The sequence below is a fragment of the Chlorocebus sabaeus genome, chromosome 18, assembly GCF_047675955.1.
Source record: "Chlorocebus sabaeus isolate Y175 chromosome 18, mChlSab1.0.hap1, whole genome shotgun sequence".
In the NCBI taxonomy this organism is placed as follows: Eukaryota; Metazoa; Chordata; class Mammalia; order Primates; family Cercopithecidae; genus Chlorocebus; species Chlorocebus sabaeus.
Window position 1 is genome coordinate 66,109,723 of NC_132921.1, and position 23,594 is coordinate 66,133,316.

A 23,594-nucleotide genomic window follows, 5' to 3' on the forward strand; every position below is an offset into this window, starting at 1 on the left:
TTGAGTACCTGAAAATAAACAAAGAGGAAAAATGGCTGGAATAGTAGAGCCCTGACAAACGGGAGTGGTCATGGTGGAGACTGACGCAAGAGATCATTAGGAAATGAGGCTAAGCAATAATAAGAGCCAATTGTGCCTTCACACACTTGTCCCACTGACTCATCTAAAGGCCAACCATGTTCTAGGCATACTCGGATCTGGAGTAGGCAGGGGAATACTAGCAAATGGGATTGTTCCTCTTATGGGGGGTTCCAGGACAAAGTTTGAGGAGTTTCACGATGACCTGAAGAGCATTTTAGAAAAGTACATTTTGATGTGCGTTTAATCAGATCCTAGAGATTAGAAGTCCCATTAAGAGGCTGCCATGTATTCCAGGCATAAAATGATGAAGTCCTTAAGTCAAGCAGCAGCAGCAGCAGAACTCGTACAGTACAACCACCTTGCACTCTATTGTAATGAATAAGAAATTAAGACTAAGAGAAGATGGGTGTTTTGCCTACATTTCGTATGTAATTAAAGGCTTGATAAAATAACTATGGATATAAGTCTTGAAGAACTAAATGGTAATATCTTTATCATTTCAGAATTAGAAAATGTTTCTCAAACACCTTATTGGTACCATAAAGATAATTTAAAAAGCAACTATTTTAAAATTTAAACATAATCTTTTCACCCAGAGACATCATAAAAATGAGAAGACAAGCCACCAGTTGGGTGAAGATAACTGAAACACATATTACAGAACAAAAGTCTGGTATCCAGAATATATAAATAGCTCTTACAAATCAATGAGTTTAACAAAAAGAAGCAGGAGACTGGGGAACATGTATGAATAAGGAATCCACAGCAACTAGAATATTAACAAAGAGAGGGAATAAATCATCAATATTACTGGGAGACATGGAACAACAAATTAAAACTAAAATGAGATATCATTTCATATCCATAAGACTGGCCAAAAATAAAATGTATTACCAAGTGTTGACAAGGATATAAAACAAAAGGTATTCTTATAGATTGCTGTTGGGATCATAAATAGGTACAACCATTTTTGGTAATTTGCATTATCTGCTAGATGTGAAGATACAAATATTACCCTACTGCAATCCCCCTCCTTAGGGGACACCCTAATCAGAGTCCCTTTCGTTAGCACAAGGAGATGTACACACGAATGTTCACAGCAGCCTTATTTGGAAACATCTTAAATGTCCAAAAACAAAGATTGATACCTTCATCATGATACAGTTCTACAAGGGAATACCATGTGTCAGTAAAAATGGATAAATCAGATCTACATGTCAACAAAATACTGAACAATTACAGTAAGGTAAAGAAGACCACAAAGAGTATTGTTACTACTTATAAATAGTCTAAAAACAACAAAACAAGACTATATTGCTCAGGTACACATATATACATAGCAAACAATAAGGAAGTGCATGCGTGAGAATAATAGACACAAAGCTCAGTGGGCAAAGTCCCTCTGAGGGAAGACATGAAGAGTACGCTGAAGTCTCAACAGTGTGTGCAATGATTTATTTCACCATCTGGGTGGTGGACACAAAGGGGTTTATAATATTATTTAATTGTTTGATGTCACTGAAATATTTCACAGGAATTTTAAATGAATAATAAAGAATTAAAAAGAATGTGTGACACCATTACAGAGTAAACGAGAAAGGAAAGAGTCAAACATTGCTTGAAAATTTTTCAAAATACTTACTCCCATTTATACTTCCCTGGACTTGATTCCCAATGTAAGCCTCACTCATACAGCCTCTTCATGCTTCTGTCTGTCCCAGCCTGGTGTTAGACTCATCTCCCCTATCAGTCCAAGAGGCCACTTCTTCCTGTCACTGCCTATTCAGAATCTGTAAGTGGTTCCTATCAAATCTAAACATTCTTGTATAGCCATTAATGACCCTCTCAATCAAATTCATCCCCAGGTCTAATTAAAGTGGAGGAACTGGAGGAGAGAACCATTTTCTGGACCGGGAACATGCCAAGTTCATTGCACCTCCATGTCTGTGCAAATGTTTTCTCTATCTGAAAGCCAGTCCTTCTTCCTATGTAAGTCTTACCAATCCATGAAGATCTAGCTTCAGATCTTCCCTTTTGGAAGCATTCCACAATGATCTCATTCTCTGTTGAGCCCCTATTCCTACAGAAAAGCCCAAAATAAGTACATTTGAGCACCAGTTTCATTCTGTAACCCATTATTACTAATTATTTCCTACATTTTAATCTTATTCTTTTTATTACATTTCAAGTTGCCCAAGGAGTTGAACTAGGTCTTGCACTTCTATATTCTCCACAGTAATGAGTACCCAGGAGATGTTACAAATATTTTTTGTTTGCCCATACTTGGAAAGGCTGGATATATACATACCAAAAATACCTGACACCTATCATCAAGATCCCTTAGGATTCGTATCATCAAAGCAGTGTTTTAAATTATCTATAAAACACATGCTAGAGAAATTATTGTGCACCATAGTTTATAAAAACATGGTTCATGTTCACATTCCATCTCACCATTCCTCACAGGCCATTCAAAGCTGAACAGTAGATGTGGTATCTATAGCTGGGTGACACATGGAAGGTTAGCGTATCCCCCAGGCTGGCCTACCTCACTACATCATTCGAGTAGTTCAGAAGCAGATAGTAGAACAGAATACACTACATGTCTGGCCAGAAACAAAACTAGTATAAAAAATTCATGAAAATACCTAGAAGGCTGTGATTCCACATCAGTAAAGATGTTAGATTCCAGTCTCCCCTGTGAGAGCCACTCCACATCTACGTACCTACATAGAGATCAGCCTCAAGCAAGAAAGGCAGTTGTAGCTGCTTCTCTGCTTCCCACGACACTTTCCCCCTCATCCCTGTGATCTGATTTATTCTTTGAGTCCTCGGTGAACTTTTGCTTTCTTCCACTTACAAACCATATAGGGGCCACTGTCTCTGGTCTCCCTTGAGCTTCTGGTCTCCTAGAGGGAGACAGGCATATACACAGAAAATGGAAAATGAAACTAAGTTATAAATATGTATGAGACTCAGTGGAGGCACAGAAAGGAGTACTCAATGTAAGAGTTGAGGGGTAGGAAAGAAGTTTATGCTAAGCCTTAAAGGGTTGGAATAAAGTAAGGCAATTAATCTACCAATATGTTAATTTTGAATAAGGAGGAGGAAGAAGAGGGAACAGGAGTTTATTTTTTGTTTCCTTCTTTTTCGAAATCCTTATTTTATTTCGAAACCTTACCTCTGCTTGCCAGCAGACTGCATGTTGCCTAGTTTGGAAATGTAGCACTGCGTAGCCCATCACATTACGTTCAGGCTGGGATCAGCCCAGTGTTTACCAGGTATTAACAGAGTAAACTTAGGACCAAAGAACACAGCATCTGACATTGCAAAGGAGTGCCATGCAAAAGCTGTGCAACACCATCCTCAGAGTTACGGCCCTTATGCACTAAGAATACAGATGTGCATTCACTTGTTCATTCATTCACTCAACCAATGTTTACCCACCATTTATTAAGTGCCAGGTGCTGTGGTAGGCATCAGTGATATTTGGTGAACACTCTATATTTAGTTCTGGATCTCATGGAATGCACAGTTCAGTCGGGAAAGCAATCTGACACTCACAAGTCAACACATCATTATTGACCGTAAAAGGACCATGAAAAAGGAATAAAGTGCTATAACAGCATTCACCTGGAGAGCTTCCCTGATTAAATGACTTTTCAGCTGACGTCTAGGAAAGAGGGAACAATGTAAGAAACAGCATTTCAAGGAGAGGGGGAAAGATTTCTTAGCCTGCTCCATAGAAGCTCTACAATCAAATGAGTCTTATCTGAACTGCCTAGGCAAGGATTTACACGAAAGACTTCCAAATGCATTACCACTTAAAGATTCCCCTGCTGACCCTCCCAAACTCTAAATGGAAAGCGCATCCTCATTTGAAAGGATGAAAAGGTGACTTTGCCTTCTGGGTTAATGTCTACACGAAAATAGCTTTGAAGGGAGTGAATGTGCCTTGTCTTTTTGCTAGTATAGTATGATGAATCATATCAAAGAATAGTTGTTTGCAAAGTCTGAGACAAGATCAAAATGCCATTTTCCTCTGAAACTGCAGCATGTGTTTTGTAAAGAAATCTTAGTGATATCTAGCAGGGAAATTTGCAGTCCAGAAATAGACTTCACACTGGTTTCTACTGAAATTGAAACCAAGAAAGAAGGGGTATCCAGGGAAAGGGCATAATCATGAGGTTAGAATGAGGGTTAGTGCCAGTCCTCCTATCACATACTCATAAATGCTCTCCAGTAGTAGAATTAAAACAGCAAGTTACTCTAGCAGATGTTTTCAAATTAGCTAAAACCGTGTCACCAGAGTAAAGCAGCAAAGCTGGAAATGTGCCCAGAGAGACCTTCCCACAAGCTGCCTGAGGGAGCCATTTATATGTATCTGAGCCCTCCTAGTGCAGAGATTCAGATGCAAGGCTAGGGAGATAAGCAAGTCACAGCACAAGGTCTCCTCATCCAAATGCTTTCCATGGCTTCAGCAAGACCACCACTCTGCTGAATACTAAGAAAACCGGCAAGACTGAGCAGTTCCAAACCACACACTTTGTGGTTTGCTGTTGTGTTGTTGCTTACAAATCTGACAAGAAAACATTGAGAGAAGATAGAGAAATTGTCAATGGCCACAGACGAGCAAACCATGATAAGTTAATATGAAAATGAACAGTTTGGTTTCTGGCAAATCCTAGGGAGAGGGAGGAAGGTGGTTTACATCTTCATAAAATATTCAGAACATTCATATCTAGTTCACAATTAGATATCCAATGGGACAATCACATCCCAGCTATGCTGGTTGTCTATCGAAGAAAAAGTCCAAGGATCTGAGTCAAAAATCTGTGGATATAGATCCATAGGGCTTCCTCTTGCATAAGCTGGTTTTTCTAAGTGGGATGTTACTTGTTACCCAGTAATCATTAACTCCTACAGGAGGGAGAAAATAATAAAGCAACCAGGAAAAATCTTAAGTCAATAATGGATGAAGATAACCCTGTTTCTCACTTATACAACAGCTATCTGTCTAGTAAACCCTACCGTTTACTAGAGAGAAGGATGGGAAATGGGTTGGGTCAACACATCTCCTATGCAATACCAACCTCGGTACAATCAGACTAAAGAACAGAAGACCTCAAAGGGATGTCATTCACCTTTTTAACTGCCTTATAGTCATACCCCATTTTTTCTTGTTCTCAATCACGTTTTGCTCTGTAGGTGTGTGTTTTGCAGGGTTACAGGGAAAGGTGTAGCAAATATACAATATACAGTATTGTATAAGCTAAATAGATATATCTTAGAAGCAAAAGAACTGGTACCTGGTATCTCATACAATCAGTTATCTGTGGGCGTCTGATAGATTAAAATGAATGTCAGAAGACTATTTCTAACTCCTCCTCTGTGGTAATGCAATGTTTTAGATCTTCCTAGGAACAACATCTTTGGCAATTCCTGATAGACAACACAACCAGAGAAAGTCACCTTCATTGGGCAGTAACAAGAATCAAGCTACAAATTCTCATGATTAAAATTTAAAAAAACAAAAGAAAAAATGTCTTTTGAGGGACACTGTAGTCATTACTCTCTGAAAATAGAGAACTAGTAGCACTTAGGATCTTAGGAAATAACACAGCTCAAGACATGGGATGTTTTTGAAACATTCAAGTGTTTCAAGAGCAACAAAGATTTTTCTACAATGCTAGTAAAGCATCTTTTTGTGATAGTGGTTCTTTAAAATAAAAAAAGTGTACAAAAAGACCAGCATACCACAGACGTAGGCATAGATTATAAATATGAGAAGTGAGGATTGGGGAAATGTGTTCAGATTTTTCAAAAGTCTTTTTAGTCTTCTTATTTCAATGGTGTTCCTGTAGCAGGGGAAATATAATTACCAATGGAAAAAGAGAAAAGAAACAAAAGAACCTACAATTGTATCGTTTTCTTAATTTAAGAAAAGAGAGGTAAGTGTGATTTCTATAGAGATGAAATCTACATAAAAGTAGATTTTAATTGGATGCTTCCTAAGAGGAAAACAATTCCCTCTCCTTTGATAAACAGTGGAACAATTTGTGGGAATGATCATGAAGGTAACATGAATTTGAGTTGATCATAGAAATTTCACTAAAGAAATACACATTAGATACCATTTTACTATTATTTCTGAATTTGAAATATTATAAGATCAAAATCAAAACACTGAATTCTTTGTTTCTGAAAGAGTTGATATTCAAATAATATGGTATTCATCTCAATTAAGCTGTAGATGAAACTATTACTTTGCTGCATATTAGTGAATATTGCTCATATTCACTAAAATGAGTACTTTGTAAAACAAGTTCCCCTCCACCAAGTCTTAATTTTATATTTTAAAAAATCAATCTAAATGGCTATATGGAACAAAGGCACACATATTTAATAAAGTTAACTCAAAGTGCATGCAGTTTCTATTCCCAAATTGGGTTGAATAGGACACTTAAGCTTAGAAGGATTTAAAAAGTAGAACACTACAATTGGTTTTAGGCTATTTCTCTATATGGGCTACATAATATTTTGGAAGGAAGGTCTTGTCTCCATTTGCCTTCACTAATCACTAATATGCTTTTATTGAGTGTTTAGTCCTGGCAGAACAAAGTTTATGTTGATGGAGAAATTAAAGACGCTAAACCACGAAAACTCCCTCCTAGGGAAAACTCATATACTCATTATTTCCCCCAAGCACAATTGCTTGTGATATTCAGAAAATTATTTTGACATATTTTAAAAGAATGTTAACCAGTTCATTTTGTCCATATTTATGTTGCCTGTAATGTTTGAGATAAAGTATTATATTTGCAAACTAATCTTAGAATGAAATACAGAGAGAAATAGATAGCTATAAAGTAAAAAAATCTTTGTATGCAAGTACATTCTTCTTTACTCACACAAGGTAACTAACATTTTCTCTTAAGTAAATTAATTTTTTTTAAATTCACAGAATTTTAGATCTGGAACGAGGGCTATTTCAAGGGACTAACCACTGAAACAACTTTAAGTACTAAATCCAAAGGAAATTAAGAACAGGGCTATTGACACCTGATTTCTATGAACTTTCTTGTTTCATGCCAGAGTATGAATTTTCTGAACCAAGGGTAGCTTTTATAACTTAAATTTTTTTAAATCATGCATTTTGCATAGACATATTCATTATTTCTTTATAGGCTTGAGTTTCCTTTTAAACATTTAAAGAAAACTTTATTCTTCTGGCATGAGATAAATTAGGATACTTGGAAAATTTCTTGCCTCCATGTCATTTCCATTCAAGTTTTATTCAAGGAATAAAAAGTATTGCTTTATATGCAAAGTGACCTAGGCCAATAGAAGGTCGCTTCCTGAACTGAAATTGTGCTATAAATAACAGTCAAAAGGCTGTTCCTTTTGGAACAGCTCTTTCAGGGTAAAAAATAATTTGCAGGATGTTTGCCTCAGGTCCTAAAATCGCTTTCCTAGTCCTAAGCATTTCTCATCTCCGTGTCTGCATCTTAGACGGATCTATCCTCACCTTCTACGAAGCCATTCACGAAGACCATAAAAGCTAAAGATCTGTCTTTAATTGGTACTTTTATTACATGTCTTTCCTCGTAATTCCCTAACTTCACGTGTTATGGAAGGAGGCAGGGAGCATTCACCTCCCACGACCGGGAGTCAGTCTCACTGTGTCAGGAGTAAGGAGTGAGGAGTCTCGCCTGGATCCACAAAAGACGTAACATCTCCCACCCAGCGTCCCACTCCTTGCCGCCTGGCTACCTTCAACCCCTTCCCCTCCGCACATCCTCCCCTTCTCTAGCAGAAAATTCCGCAGCGCGACGGTCGGGCTGGAGGCAAGCCCTGCAACCGGGGGCGAGCGCGGCACTCGGACACAGGCACTCAGTGTCTCCGGCGCCGGCAGCCGAGCCGGGCCACCCCTTCCCACGGCCTCCCGGTGCCACCCAGCGAGGCGGGGACAGCGCGCCTTCCGCAAAAAGCGCAGCAGCCCAAGTCCTGAATGCAGGGTCTTCATCGCGGCTGGCCCTCCGAAGGTGCCTCTAGCAGCTGCAGCCGCCCCTCAATGAAAGTGCAATTTGTTATCTCGCCCAGCCTCGAGGAGAGGTCCCTGTTTGGCCTTGGTTCCAACCCGGTGCATTCAATTCGCTGAATGTAGGGTCTTCCCGCCTGCCCCGTGATTCTCCGGGAATTGGCCTTGGCCGCGGGCGGGGGCGACTCTCCAGAGACCACCTCCTCGGACCCCATTTCTCTCTTTCTCTCTCTCTCTCTCTGCCTGTCTCTCTTTGTGTCTCTGTTTCTTTAGCTTTCTCTTACAAACGCACGGGGGAGTTGGTCCTTTTCCACAATGCCAAAATGTCACCCAAAAAGCAAGTGCAACAACTTGCTTTGCAAGCCACCCAGGAGCCTGACGAGAAATCCCCCGCGGGGAGCAGCCCCCTCCTCCCCTGCAAGGTGAATCCGGGGTGGGGTGAGGGTGTGAATTTGACCGGTGGACATGACGGGGACAGGGGACCGGTGTTCTCCTCCCCTCCCCCTTCCGGGACCCTGTCGCAATTATAAATCTTTCCCCTGCCTGGGTCCCCGTGGGGAGCCGCGAGGACTGCACGGCCGGAGAGGACGCGCTCGCCCCCGAGACCCCAGGTTACCCGGAAGGCCCGAGAGTGCACCCCGGGCGGCTGGAAAGGTAGGGAGCGCGGACTCCCGAGCCGGCGGCCCGGGGAGCCCAGCCTGCAGCCCCTCCGCGGGCGAGGGAAGCGGCGACCGCGCGGCAGGCAGCGGCCAGGAGCCACCCAGCGCGCCGCCGCCGCGCACGCCTCAGCCCCGCGGCGCAGCCCGGCGTTACCTGGCCGCGTCCCGCAGTCCGGTCCTCGCTGGCTGCGTCCGTCCGTGGGTCCCACGAGCCTCGGAGGAAGGACGAGAGAGATGTCCCCGGGACCGGCTCTCAGCGAGGTGACGGAAAAGACTCGAGACAGGAGCCGAGGCGGCGGCGGCCGCTCGCGCCGCCGATGCTGCCGATTCCCCGAGGCGGAAGGTGTCCGCGAGGCCGTGTCCTCGAGATTGCGGCGCCCGAAGCGCAGCGCTCGCCTCTGGAGCGGAGGCTGAGCGCCGGGACGCGGCGGGCTGAGGCGGCAAGGCTGGGCTGGTCACCCGCCCCTGGGTGCATGTTAATACGGTGGGGAGGAGGAGTCCCGCGCTTCCTCCGCCCAACCACCGGAGCCGGCGGGCGGGCGGCGGCCGCGGCCGGGAGCCAGCCGCTCACACCCGCCCCAGCTACTACGGCGCGGCGCGACCGCCGGCTCCGGCCCCAGCCCAGGCACGTGCGCCCAGGCCGCGAGGAGGCGCCGGCGCCTCCCAGAACGCACTGCTGGCCTGCGGGTGGTGCCCGCTCAGTATCCGGGTGGGAAGTGCGCTCGCCCCAGACCGAGGGGAAAGCCCAGCATCCCCGGGGTGGAACAGAGAGGCGGCCACCCGCGAGTGGGCGTGACCCATTGGTTCCCTTGCGCAGCATCGTTGGAGAATTAAGCTTTCCCCTCCTCTCTTGCCAGCCGTTGTTCCTAATCTTGTCTTTTTAAGGGAGGAAAGTAGAACTCATGACACTTTGTATCACACGAAATCAAGTTGGCGGGCAGAAGGTTTGCTGACCTCTGCCGTCCCTCCTCAGGGTCCCTAGGAGAATTTTTGAAGAAGTAATCGTTAGCAAGGAGATAGGGGCAATAGAAAGTCTCAGACTCTCAGGGACCCATGTTCGTACCCAGCGCCACTACTTTCAAACCGTTATCCCTCAGAACTGTTTCCTCACCTCCACACCAACTTTCCCGGGTTGGATGACACAATATATATCCCACCAGTTCCTCGTACTGGCCAAGAGGTAATTCAAAAAGCGAAACGAATCTCATCTGCGGACCTGTGCCCTCGGTAAACTCCCCAAGATCCACCCAAGTACACTTGGAAGCCAGGCCCCTCCACACAGGCTGAGCATTACGCTTCCACAAACTGAAAACGGACAATCCATTTGGTTTCAAAGTCAGAACAGGGATAGTGGCGTGAGTGGGTGAATTGCGGTGTGGGTCAAGGAGAGAAAAAAGTAAATCAATTAAGTATTTGTTGAGCTCCTGCGCTGCCCACTTAATTGCCAACGTTACAATAGTTAAAATAATCGTGGTAAATCACTGTCTTATTATTTCCTTTTATTCAAAAAAGAAATGGCATCTTCATGGAGAATGCCCTTTGTTCTACAGCTCCCTGAGGGAACATTATGACGAAAAGTATATAATCTTTATGTAATTTTATCCAGAATTTATAGCATAAGATTTAGCATCTGTTTTGTGTGATGTCTAATTATAAATATTAATAGAATATCCTTTTAAAGACAACACTCCTAAAAATGAAAGGAAGTGAAAAACAGTTTTCATAAAAATATGACTCAGATAAATAACCTCTTTCCTGCAATTTCACTGAGTGATTTTCCATTAAAGAAAATAACAATTAACTGAAACCACTAAATGGAGGTAAATTCTCAGCATTGTAATACCATGAGCACCAACGCTTTAACAACGATCTAAAAGATATTCTCAGACAATTCAAGAATTACTATAGGGGCCTGGCTCGGTGACTCATACCTCTAATCCCAGCACTTTGGGAGGCCGAGGCGCGTGGATCACTTGAGGTCAGGAGTTCAAGACCAGCCTGGACAACACGGTGAAAACCTGTCTCTACTAAAAATTCAAAAATTAGCTGGGTTGGTGGTAGACACCTGTAATCCCAGCTACTCCGGAGGCTGAGACAGGAGAATCACTTGAACCTGGGAGGTGGAGACTGCAGTGAGCCGAGATCACACCACTGCACTCCAGCCTGGGTGACAGAGTGAGACTCTTTCTCAAAATAAAATAAAATAAAATAAAAGAATTATAGGGACACTTCAAATCGGATTCCCTGAAAAGGCAAAATACTGATATGTGATAATAGCCTTCATCATTTGGAAAATTTGCCCTTTCCAGATTTGTAAATATGTTTAATTAATAGATTTTCTTTTCCAATTTTTAAATTGATAAATCATAGTTGCACATATTTTGCAGGTATATGCAATAATTTGATACATATATACAATGCATAATGATCAAATCAGGGTAATTGGGATATCCCTCACCTCAAACATTTATCTTTTCTTCATGTTGGCAGCATTAGAATTCTTCTAGCTATTTTGAAATATACAATAAATTAAACTATATAGTTCCCCTACTGTACTATGGAATACTAGAGCTTATTCCTGGTGTCTATCCACATTTAACCCATAGATTTTTCCAATGACATCGCATAAATAAGAAGGGCAGTAAAATTGTCAAGCCCTAACTCAAATTAGATGAATTCAGTGAATAAAATTACTTCAGGTGGAAAATCAATTTTCTTACAAAATTGTTATGGTAGATTTAACCCAGCAACAATAATATCGACGTAACACTGCTATTGTTAGGGTTTTCTGACTGTGGGTGACAGAAACCAAATTTGGCTAACTTAAGTGAAAATAATTTATTAGAAAAATATTGAAAGCTTCCAGAATTAAAGTCAGGACTGGAAAGCAGTCTTGGAAACAGGCAGGATTTGAGGCAATACCAATGGGTTAGGAAGCAGGAAAGACAGCAGTTTGGTTTGGTGCTGCACAGTCAACTTGAGCAAATGCCAGATTTTTCTCACCTTCCATTACTGAATCAAGATTCAAAATCACAGGGCTGAGTATTTATTTGCTTGGCCAAACTTCACAGAGGCACTGACTCCCTGGCTATTTATACCAGGACAAAAACAAGAAACATTTGGTTTCTTGATTTTCAGGATGGAGGGTGGGCACCTGGTTTATGACACTTCCACAAGAATACATAATTGAAGACAGGTGATTCCTCAAAATAAATCAGGGAGTGGTGAATAAGGAGGATTTGATGTGGAGATTTTTTTAAAATGATAAATGTCTGGTACTTTGGCTATGAAATTTATATTCTAATTCTTATAGTTACTTGAAAATAAAAGATATTGTCTGAGAAAAACTGATAGCACTTCTTTTCGCTATTGTTATTCATATGCTTGTTTTTAGTTAAGAGATTTTGAAATGTTGTTTAAATAGCCTATGGCTGGTTACCTTATTTGTATTCTCATAGCACCTGTAAGCACTACTGCAAGCCAGAGCATGTCAGCTGTGCTCATTTGATCACCGAATAATGGCCATGAAAAGATGTCCGAGTTCTAATACCTGGCAAAAAGGAACTTTGCAGATATAATAAAGGATCTTGAAGTGGGAAGGTTATCCTCGGTTTCCGGGTTACCCCAGTTGGCCCAATTGTAAACATAAGGTACTTATAGGAAGCCGTCAAGACAGTCAAAGGCAGAAGAAAAAGATGGGACGATGGAAACAGAGGTTGAAATCATGCACTTTGAAGATGGAGGAAGGGGGTCATCCACAGAAGAATATAGGTGGTCTCTGAAAACTAGAAAAAGTAAGAAAAGGATTTTCCTCTAGAGTCTTCCAAATGGAACACCAGTCTGCTAACATCTTGATTTTAGCCCAGTTAAACTGGTTTTAGACTGACCTCCAGAGCTGTAAGATTAAAAAATTTGTGTTGTTTTAAGCCATCAAGTCTGTAGTAATTTGTATCAGCAGCCACAGGAAACTAGTACAGACAAGTTACCCAGGCCTTGGGAGCTCGCTTTCAAAAGCACCCTATTGGTACTGGGTGTCATGGTAGTCCTTACTATAGAAGAAGCACAGAAAAATATACCTACTTTTGGAGAAGCTAACTCAAAGCTGGTTAAGTTAGCAAACATGTTGGTGAGAACAGGAAATTGGAAACCACGGACAGATAGGGTTCCTATCCAAGAGTTTCCGATTCTCTAGTTACATCAAAATGTCGGCATTCCTTCGAGACCACAGAAGCGTCAGACAGGTAAAATCCCATTAAAATGACGCATAGAGGGTGGTGGGGGGCAGCCCTGGAATAAGGGGTGCGGCGGTACACGGGGACCTGGCTTGCAATGACTGCGGGACTGGTGAGCAACTACTAAAATTCCTGGGGAAGCAAAGTAGAATTTCGTAAGAACAAAATGGATGGAGAGGGGAAAACCTGTGGTGGCTGTGAAGGCCCTGGTGCCATGTATGTCAAATTGATATCTATTGGCCATGAATTTATTGTAAAAAGAGAATATGCATTAACATCACGCACTATAAAAGCCATGTTGAGTAGCCCAGGTGAATTTGCTGAGAACGAAACCAATGAGGTCAATTTCGGAGAAATGCTTTCACATGTGCTATCAAAAGTATGCATGCATTTTTAAATGAAGCACAGTTGTGAAAGAAGAAAGAACTCAGCGCATTTTGAATGGTAAAGGTGAAAGACATAAATTTATTCTGTATTAATAGTGCATCCTTATCCAGTCTTATGGTTTTGAGTAACATTAAAATGGTGATAACTTCTAAATCCTTATCTTGAGCCTTGACCTCTCAGATCTCAGTTTAAGATTTGTAAATCCAAAGGCCCACTAGATAAATCTTCTCGAAATGTCCACAGTTATCTCAAACTTAATGGATCTGCATTAAATTCACCATCATTTGCCTTTCACCTCTATTCAAATTTATTTCATTTCCTGTTATACTATATGGATTCATGGCACTATGATCCACCAAGTCACTAACACCAGACACCTGTGAGTTTTCTTACACTTCTGCACTCACCAGTCACCTTCAATCCATCACCAAACGCTGTTGACTTCTTCCACTATCTGAGTAGGTCTTGAATCCTTTGTCTGTTTCCGTTTCTATTATATGGCTCCATCAGGACTTCATCGTCTCATCTCCAGGTTATTATACTATCTTCTTAACTTCTTTCCATTTCCTCAGTTTACCTTCTCTTCATTGCAGCAGGAGTGGTCTTCTAAAAATGCAACTCTAACCATGCTACTTTGGTGCTTTAAAATCTTTAATAATGACCATTATTTACCATATAAAGTTTATTTGGTTATAATGACATACAAGGTTCTTCATAAATATGGTTTCACCTTCTTCAGCCATTCCTACCATGATTTGTACATTATGCCTCAGTAAATCAAAGCGCTGTTTATATAGTGCCATTTATGTATCATGCTGTGTAATAGATTTGTAACTTTTTCCTACTTTATTCTCTGTCTTCAATTCCCTCTCTCTGCTTGTTCTGGCTAATATTTATTCATCCTTCAAGGTGGGCTTCAGTATATCTCTTGCCTAAATCATTAGGTTGGATTAAGTGTTGCCAATGCTCATTGCACCTACCACTATCTTAGTTACTACCACATTCTATTACAATTTTCAGATTATGTAGGTTATGTTTTTGAGACTTTAGCTATCCCTATTTGGACACCGATCCCCAATACCTAGCATAAAAATTATCTCTCAATAGATCATCAATATGTATTTATGAAACCCGATTGACCTGAACTGCTCTGAGAATATATTGTGGTGTCAGGATATACTCTATTATTTAATAGAAATGTGTATGATATAATATAACTTGTATCCAAATTTTAAAACCCATCCCTCATCAGGTTTAATAAATGGGGAGCTTTCTTTTTCATGCTAAACAAAAACAAATGAAAAAACTGAAGAAATATATTTGAAATCACCCTGACTAGTTTTTCTTTATAATAGCCCATCCATTAAAATGAAAGGGTCTTAACCTTAAATGCTTTTCACTGAAAGTTTTGCTTTATGTTTTATTTAACAGTTTTCATTAAAGATGTAAATATTGGAATACAATGGATTTAGCTTCTATTTTACCCCCTTCTTTTATTCCCTGGCATTCTTTTAAAAATTAATTTTTAAACTGATACATAATAATTCCATATATTTATGGAGTATGGTGTGATGTTTTAGTACGTGCATATACATTGTATAATTATCAAGTCAGAGTATTTAGCATATCTATTGCCTCATACATTTATCATTTTTTTATGGTGAGACCATTCAAAATCCTCTCTTCTAGCTGTTTGTAAATATAAAATATAATATTGTTAGCCATACTCATCCTACTGTGCAATAAAGCACCAAAACTTGTTTATTTATTAATCTACACATGCTGTTTCCTCTTCTTGTCTTCATCCCCTCTTTCTCGTTTGTTCTTCTACCCATTGTCATATGGCTTGAGTCTTGCACATTGCAATTTGGCTTTGTTCTGATAAAAGACGTCTAATTTTCTCAACAAAAAGGCCCTTTGTAATTCCTATTTCCTTGATCTCTAAATAAAATTTTTAGCTAGTGACAACTGATTTTTTAAAAATTTCACCAGAAACTTCCATAACTTCACTCTAGCCTGTTTGTTTTCTACTTCTCTGCCCGGAGGTTTTCTTACTGCCCCTCCTAAGTTGTGATTTTCATGCCCCCAAGCTGGTAGCTAAGGTGATGACATCTCTGAAGAGAAAGGGCCTGCAGTCAGGAACCCGTGATCTAGTCTACCATGCCTACTACTGGTCAGTGAGGAAGAGCCCCAACAGGCAGGTGGAAGGAAACCCAGGGAAACAGCGGTACAAAAACCAGGAAAGGGGAGAATTTCAGGAGATGAGACGGCTTGATGCTGAATTTTAAACCAACATTTTTGCACGAATAATGTCTCCACCAGAAAGATACATAGAGCACTCACAAATTCACCATCACAAACCAGACAGGCCGTCTTCCATCCAGTCAGTCTTTCCACTGGTGATTGTTGATTCCACCACATACCTAGATACTGAAGGCAGAAATATTAATATTTAAGTCACTGTGTGTCTCTTTCTTCCACATTATCACTATGTCTAGCCCCTAAGTTTTATCAAACTCCTAAAACGATAAGGTATCTATTTTACTCCGCTGCTTAAATTTTTTTCAGAAGATCCTCTCTGTCTTCAAGGTAAAATTGAAAACAATAAGTATGACATGTAAGCCATTCATAACCCTTTTCTTCATTAAATTATCAAATTAATTCATTTGAGTGGAGTGCCTTTTCACATTTTTCAATACTTGGTTAAAAACTGTATTGAAATAATTGAAACAGGTTGGAAATAACTATTTGTAGTGAAAAACAAATAATGAAGGAATTCAAGAGTAGTTAGTGCAAAAAAGAAAATATATATATCTATATACAGTAGGAACTAATGATAGTACATCAACCCTGGTCAACTATCTACCAGCATAGTGGTAAAAGGGGGAGATACAGAATATCCCAATAACTAACAAAAATTACCATATTATTGTATAAATTTTTAGAAGAGACATACTCCAGATATTTATGTCTAGAAATATTATATTTAAGAGTTTACCTTCGAGCATTTTAATTTTACCCTTCAAGACATTTTACCCTTTCAAGAAACTTCTGGTAATTATGTAGTATTCTAAGTTCTCCAGATATATAAATGTTCTTGACAGACTACATTAAGTAAAATTGTTTTAAAAGAAATAACAAGATTAGGATTTGACATTTACTTTCACAGGCAATATATCTAGGCAGGTGAAAGAATAATTTTAATTGTTTTTATTAATCTTCTTTCATATTGCACTAAATTTGACCGCCCATCCTTTTAAAATCCAGTTTACATTTAAGTTTTTTATATAAGATAGACATATTCTGGATCTGTCAGGGAGAAATGCCATTGTAAACATGACTCTCATTAAAGAGAATCTAGATTAAAGAAACATTCACAATGCTGGAATGACCTGAATTAACATAAACCAGTAACTTAACCAGCAATTAGCATGCACATTTGTGTAGAATCTTATTTTGTTTTCATTGTTGTATACACCAGATTTAAAAGGAAAACACCTTCCTTTTTCAGTAAAAGAATGTGTAGTTCAGGGAGAATCAGCAGTGAATATCCAATGATTGCATGAATAACTGATGAGTTACACACAAATAATTCTGTGAATAAGCCACTGTCTTCTAAGAATCAGATTCTTTAGATGCAAATTTGTCGGAAGATGTAATTTATTCAATCCTGAGAAGCATAGCTGCCAGACATGTATTACTGATACTGATAAGCCCATATTAATACATTTTAAGATACATTTTTTAAAAAGGTGTGTATATATTTATGCTTGGGACTCTAGAAAGACTGAGACGGATTTCCTAGGGTTATTTAAGACATTCTGTTTCTAATATTCATTCTTTCGAGTTAATCATAATCTGCTTATGCTGTATTTGATACTAAAAAACTTGCAGGAAAACAAGCAGACAGACTAACAAACAAGTAAGGAACGACTTCTGTCCCTAAGAATTCTCCACTTGAAAGTATAAATTAATGAATAATATTGGTGAAATGCATAGTTCAAATCTTGTGGGAAAGTTGGCATTCAATAAATGGTAGCTGATGATGTTCACAATGATGATGATTACTATAGCCTTGTAAGCATTAGTATTTAGAGTGATAACATATCACATGATAATAATTCATATGCCAGCACCCCAAGCTCTCTGGAATACAACCCTAATATAGGCTCTACACAACACATAGATTTTACTAAGGCTATACACTGAAGCTCATCTGAGTATTCCTTAGACCTTCCTTCTTAATTTCCACAGGGAATGTGGCAGAAGCATGCTAGCTGTGCACCAAAATTTAATTTCTACTGCCAGTGCACAGAGCTAATCTGCTTTCTCAAACTACCCCGCAGTTATGACCATAGGATTGTGTTCCAGTGAAGTGAATATAGGTAGAAATTATGTCTGTCACTTCCAAGTCTGCCATAGAAACCTCTTATAACACCCGCCATTACCTCTCTCCACGTGGCTATCTGGAGTGTGTCTTGTATTAGAAATGGCAGAAACCCAAAAAACATACAGCCTTCCAGTTGGATACTTCATTATTATCTGTTTCATTTATTGATTGAGATTTTGGGGGTTGTCAGCACAGAGCTAGTGTCAATTTATCTAATACAATGAAGAAGTACATGAAAAAAATTTGGAGTATCTACTGTGTGCTCTACCTTTTGTATACAATATTTTATTTATCCTCTCAACCAAACCTTTGAACTAGTCATTGATAGTTTCACTTAAGAATGAGGAAACTGATGCTTGAGTTAAATAAGTTTTCTGGGATCCACAGCTGGTGAGTAGCAGAGTCGAAATTTGAACCTAAGTTTGGCCTCAGAGCTTGTATTTTCACAACACATCTTTCTCTAATCTTTGGTTGACTTAACAACTGAATAAGAGTTCTATTTCTATGACAGTTTTATAGCAATAATTTGATAAACAGATATTTTGATATTGGAAGTAATAGACAACAAATAAATCATAAAAAGCTGAAACAAAGTTGCACAAACCATAGAATAGAAGCCCAGGGGCATTTGTGTGGGTAAGCAGTGCTAATTAACTTTAGAGATGTTGACATTATCTGTACATTATGGCCCTAAAATGTGGTTAACATGCTTAATAATAATCTTGCATTAGTAAGAAAAGGACAATTTTATTTGTGTACAATGTTTAAATGGCAGAGAATTGTGCAATTTCATTAAACAGTTTTGTTGAAATATTGATGTACAATAAACCGAATGAATTAAATTGTACAATATAAATTCTGATATGTATGTATGTGTGTAAATAATTATATATATTTGATACATGTGTGTATATATAGGTGGGTATATATATATGCATGTGTATACACACAGGCATGAATGCACACTGATGGAACCATTACCGCAATAAAGATAATGAACACATCTATTACCTCCTAAATTTCCCTCTCCCTGTTTATCTCCCTCTTATCATTTTCCAAACCCTCTCTTTCCCTGCAAACTCCATTCTGCCTCTTGTCACATCAGATTATTTTATGAAACGTTTGTATAAATGGTATCATACAGTATGTACTATTTTTCCCTCTTGCCTATTTCACTCAACATGATGCAAGGGTCATCCGTGTTGCTGTGTGTATTGAAATTGATAGTTCAACTCTTGGTTGCTCAGTCATTTTCCAGTTGTTGGCTATTAGAAAATACACTTTCATGAGCATTTGGGTGTAAGTCTTTGTATGGAGATCTGTTTTTATTTCTCTAAGACAAATACCCAGGAGAGTGATTGCTCAGTCATATGGTGTGTGTTGAATTTTTAAGAAACTGCCATATTTCTAATGTATTTTGATCAGTTTAGATTCCCACATGAGTGTATGACAATTCAGGATTCTCCATATCCTCACTAATACTTGCTACGCTAAATCTTTTTAATTTTAGACTTTCTAATAAGTGTGTACAGGAATCTCCTTGTCATTTTAATTTGCATTTACCTAATGACTAATGATGATGGGCATGTTTTTGTGTGCCTATTTGCCACTCATGCATCTTTAGTGAAGTATCTATTTGAAATGTTTGCCTGTTTTTAATGAGCTGTTTTCTTTTTATTTAGTTTTGAGGGTATTTTGTATATTGAATACAAATCCTTTATTAGATACTTGCAAATAGTTTCTCCCAGACTGTGGCTTGTCTTTCCATTCTCTAAACAGTATCTAAGAGCAGAAGTCCTTATTTTCTATGAAATCCAATGTGTTATTTTCTTTATTTATAGATTATACACTTTGTGTTGTGTATCTAATAAATATTTGCTTAAATCAAGGTCACAAAGGTTTTCCTCTTGTTTTCAATAAGTCTTACAGTTTTAGGTTTCATATTTATATCTATGATCCGTTTTGAGTTTGTTTTTATATGTCATGTGAGGGTCAAATTTTATTTTTTGCAAATACGCATGTAATTGTTTCAGAACGATTTGTTGTACATATAATCTTTTTCCACTGGATTATCTTTGCAACTTAAAAAAAATCAGTTGACTGTATATGTGTGAGTCTGTCTGGACTCTGTATTCTGTCTGTCCCATTGAATTTTTTTTTTTTTTTTGAGATGGAATTTTACTCTTGTTCCCCAGGCTAGAGTATAATGACCCAGTCTTGGCTGATTGTAACCTCTGCCTCCCGGGTTCCAGTGATTCTGCTGCCTCAGTCTCCCAAGTAGCTGGGATTACAGGTATGTGCCACCACATCCAACTGATTTTTGTATTTTTAGTAGAGACGGGATTTCACCATGTTGGCCAGGATGGTCTCGATCTCTTGACCTCCTGATCTGCCCGCCTCAGCCTCCCAAAGTGCTGGGATTACAGGTGTAAGCCACTGTGCCTGGCCTTGAATTCTTTGTATCTCTTTATGTCAATACTGCACTGTTTTGATTACTGTGCCTTTACAATAAGTCTTGAAGTCGGGTTGTATAAATTCCTCCAATTTTGTTCATTTTTTTTCAAAGATACTTTGATATCCTTGGTCTTCTGCATTTTCATATGGATTTTAGAGTCACAGTTTTAATTTCTAAAATTAAATAAATAAAAGACTGGAGATTTCAATTGGAATTCCTTGGAATCTAAAGATCAACTTGGAGAGAAATGATACTTAACATAAACATGGCATATTTTGCCATTTTTATGTGTTTATCTGAGCAATGTATTATAGTTTTCAGTACACTAATTCTGCACAACTATTGTGAGAGTTATCTGAATAATTTTATATTTGTGGTGCTATTATAAATAGTATTATTTCAATCAATTTCTAATTGTTCACTAAAAGTACATGGGAAAATGATATTTGTGTACTTTTATCAAATTTTCTAATCTTACTCATCTTACTACTTTTTTGTACATATCACAGGATTTCCTAAATAGACAACAATGTCATCTGTAAATAAAGATGGCTTCACTTTTATAACTTTGATGCCTTTTATTTTATTTCTCTTGCCTATGTTCTTGGCTAGAAACTCTAGTGCAGTATTGAACAGAAGTAATGCCAGAAGTCATCCTTGACATGTTTCGGAACTTAGCAGGGATACGTTTCTACTTTCAACATGATTACGATATTATAGTACTTTCAAAGATGCACTTTATCAGGTTGGGAAGTTTTCTTTTTTGAAAATTTCAACTCTTATTTTAGATTCAGGGGATACATGTGCAGGTTTGTTACAAGGGTATATTGTGTGATGCTGAGGTTTGGTGTACGATTGAACCCATTACCTAGGTGGTGAGCATTGTACCCAATGAGTGGTTTTTCAGCCTTTGCCCTCCTCCCTCCCTCTCCCTGCTTGTAGTCTCCAGCGCCTATCATTCCCACCTTTATGTCTATGTATACCCAAAGTTTAGCTCCCAATTATAAATGAGAATGGTATTTTGTTTTCTGTTTCTTCATTAATTTGTTTAGGATAAAGGTTTCCAGCTGCATCTATGTTGCTAAAAAGGACATGATTTTGTTCTTTCTATGGCTGCATAGTGTTGTGTGGTGTATATATGCCACATTTTCCTTATCCAATCCACTCTTGATGGGCATCTAGATTAATACCATGTCTTTGCAATTGTGAACAGTGCTGCGATCAACATGTGAGCACATAGGTCTTCTTTTCAGTAGAACAATCCATTTTCTTTTGGATATATGCCCCATAATGGGATTGCTGGGTTTAATGATAGTTCTATTTTTAGTTCGTTGAGAAATCTTCAAAGTGCTTTCCACAGTGAGTGAACTAATTTACATTCCCATCAACAGCATATAAGTATTTTCTCTTCTCCACAGCTTCACCAACATCTGTTATTTTTGACTTTCGAATAATAGGTATTCTGACTGGTGTGAGATGGTATCTCATTGCGGTTTTGTTTGACATTTCTCTGATGATTAGTGATATGGAACATGTGTTCATATGTTTGTTGGCCACCTGTATACCTTCTTTTGAGAAGTGTCCATTTGCGTCCTTTGCCCACTTTTTAATGGGGTTGTTATTATTATTTTTTGCTTGTTCAATTGTTAAAGTTCCCTACAGATTCTGGATATTAGACCATTGTCAGATGCATAGTTTGCAAATATTTTCTCATTCTACAGGTTGTCTGTTTACTCTGTTGATAGATTTCTTTCCTGATTTTTTTTTCAGATTTCATGAATATGGGTGTTACTATACATATACTCTCTCTCTCTTCCTCTCTTTCTCTCTGTATATATTATGTGTGTGTATATATAAATGTATAATGTATTTGTGTGTATATATACACAAAAAATACATATTTACATTGTTAAGTCTTCTTGTTGAATTGAACCCTTAATCATTATGTAATGACCTTTTTTGCCCTTTTAGATTGTTCTTGGTTTAAAGTCTGTTTTAGCAAATACAAAAATAGTGACCCGTGCTCTGTTTTGTTTTCTGTTTTCGTAATAGATCTTTCTCCATCTCTTTACTTTGAGCCTATGGATACCATTACATGTGAGATGGGTCTTGAAGACAACAGAAGATTAGGTCTTATTTTATTATTCAACTTGCCACTCTGTACCTTTTAAGTGGGGCTTTTAGACTGTGTACATTCCAGGTTAATTTTGATATCTGAAGCTTTGATTCTGTTGTGATGGTGTTAGCTGGTTGCTTTGTAGTCTCAGCTGTGGAGTTGCTTTATTAGTGTCTGTTAGCTAAAAGCTTGTGTTTTTATGGTAGTAAGTATTTTTTTCTTTCGTTTCTATGGTTAACGTTTTCTTAAGGACCTCTCGTGAGGCTAGTGTAATGGTAACAGATTCCTTTAGCACTTGCTTGTCCAAAAAATATTTTATTTCTCCTCCACACGTGAATCTTATTTGGGAAGGATAGGAACTTTTTGTTTGGAATTTCTTTTCTCTACGAATGCTATAAATAAGCACCCAATCTCTCCTGGATTGTATAGTTTCTGCTGAGAAGTCTTCTGTTAGCTTGATGGGGTTCCCTTTGTAAGTGATATGACCCTTTTCTCTACCTACCTTTAAGAGTTTTTCTTTCATATTGATCTTGGAAAATCATGTGTCTTGGGGATGGTTTTCTTGTATAATATTGTGCAGAGGTTCTCTGAATTTCTTGAATTTCCATGTCAACTTCCAGCACAATTGGAAAACCTTTTTGTGAATTATATAATCAAATATGCTTTTCAAGTTTCTTACTCTCTCATAGAATGCCAATGACTCTTAGGTTTGGTCTCTTTACATAATCCCACATTTCTCACAGGCTTTGTTCAGTGCTTTGAATATCTTCTTTATTTTTGTCTGACTGGGTTGATTCAAGTAACCCACCTTTGAGCTCTGAAATTCTTTCCTTAGTTCGGTCAAGTCTGTTATTAAGCTTTCTCTGTTGTATTTTGCAATTTCTATAGTGAATTTTTCAATTCCAGGAGTTCAGTTTGGTTCTTTCATAGTATGGCTATGCCATCTTTCAAGTCTTGAATTGTTTTAATGGCTTCCTTGGATGGGATTTTTAACTTTTTCTTGAATCCCATTAAGCTTTCTTGCCATCTGAATTATGTCTGTCTGTCCTCTCAGTGTCTGTCCCGGGAGCAGACTCAACTTGTCAGGCTTATCCCAAGCTTTCTGCTCCGAAATCATTAGATTATTCCAGATATCATGGGCTGTGGAGCTCCCTGGGGAAGAAGCTGCACCTGGCTAAAAGCTACTCCCTTCCCAGACCAGTCCTTTGGAGGGAGGGACACCCAGCCCCTGTG

The 23,594-nt window shown here is 38.8% G+C and overlaps 1 protein-coding gene across 5 annotated transcripts in view; it reads right to left on the bottom strand.

The window, feature by feature from the left end:
- The window catches only part of DLGAP1 (DLG associated protein 1), a 951,759-nt gene extending 942,345 nt beyond the window's left edge, over window positions 1-9,414 (bottom strand). For 3 of the 5 annotated variants that reach the window (XM_007974542.3, XM_007974540.3, XM_007974541.3), the window contains exon 1: window positions 8,936-9,414. The gene's annotated coding sequence lies outside the window, so the exon portion shown is untranslated. The remainder of the gene's footprint in view (window positions 1-8,935) is intronic. The other 2 variants (XM_007974543.3, XM_073006443.1) reach the window with 2 other exon arrangements.
- Between the last annotated feature and the right edge of the window lie 14,180 nt (window positions 9,415-23,594).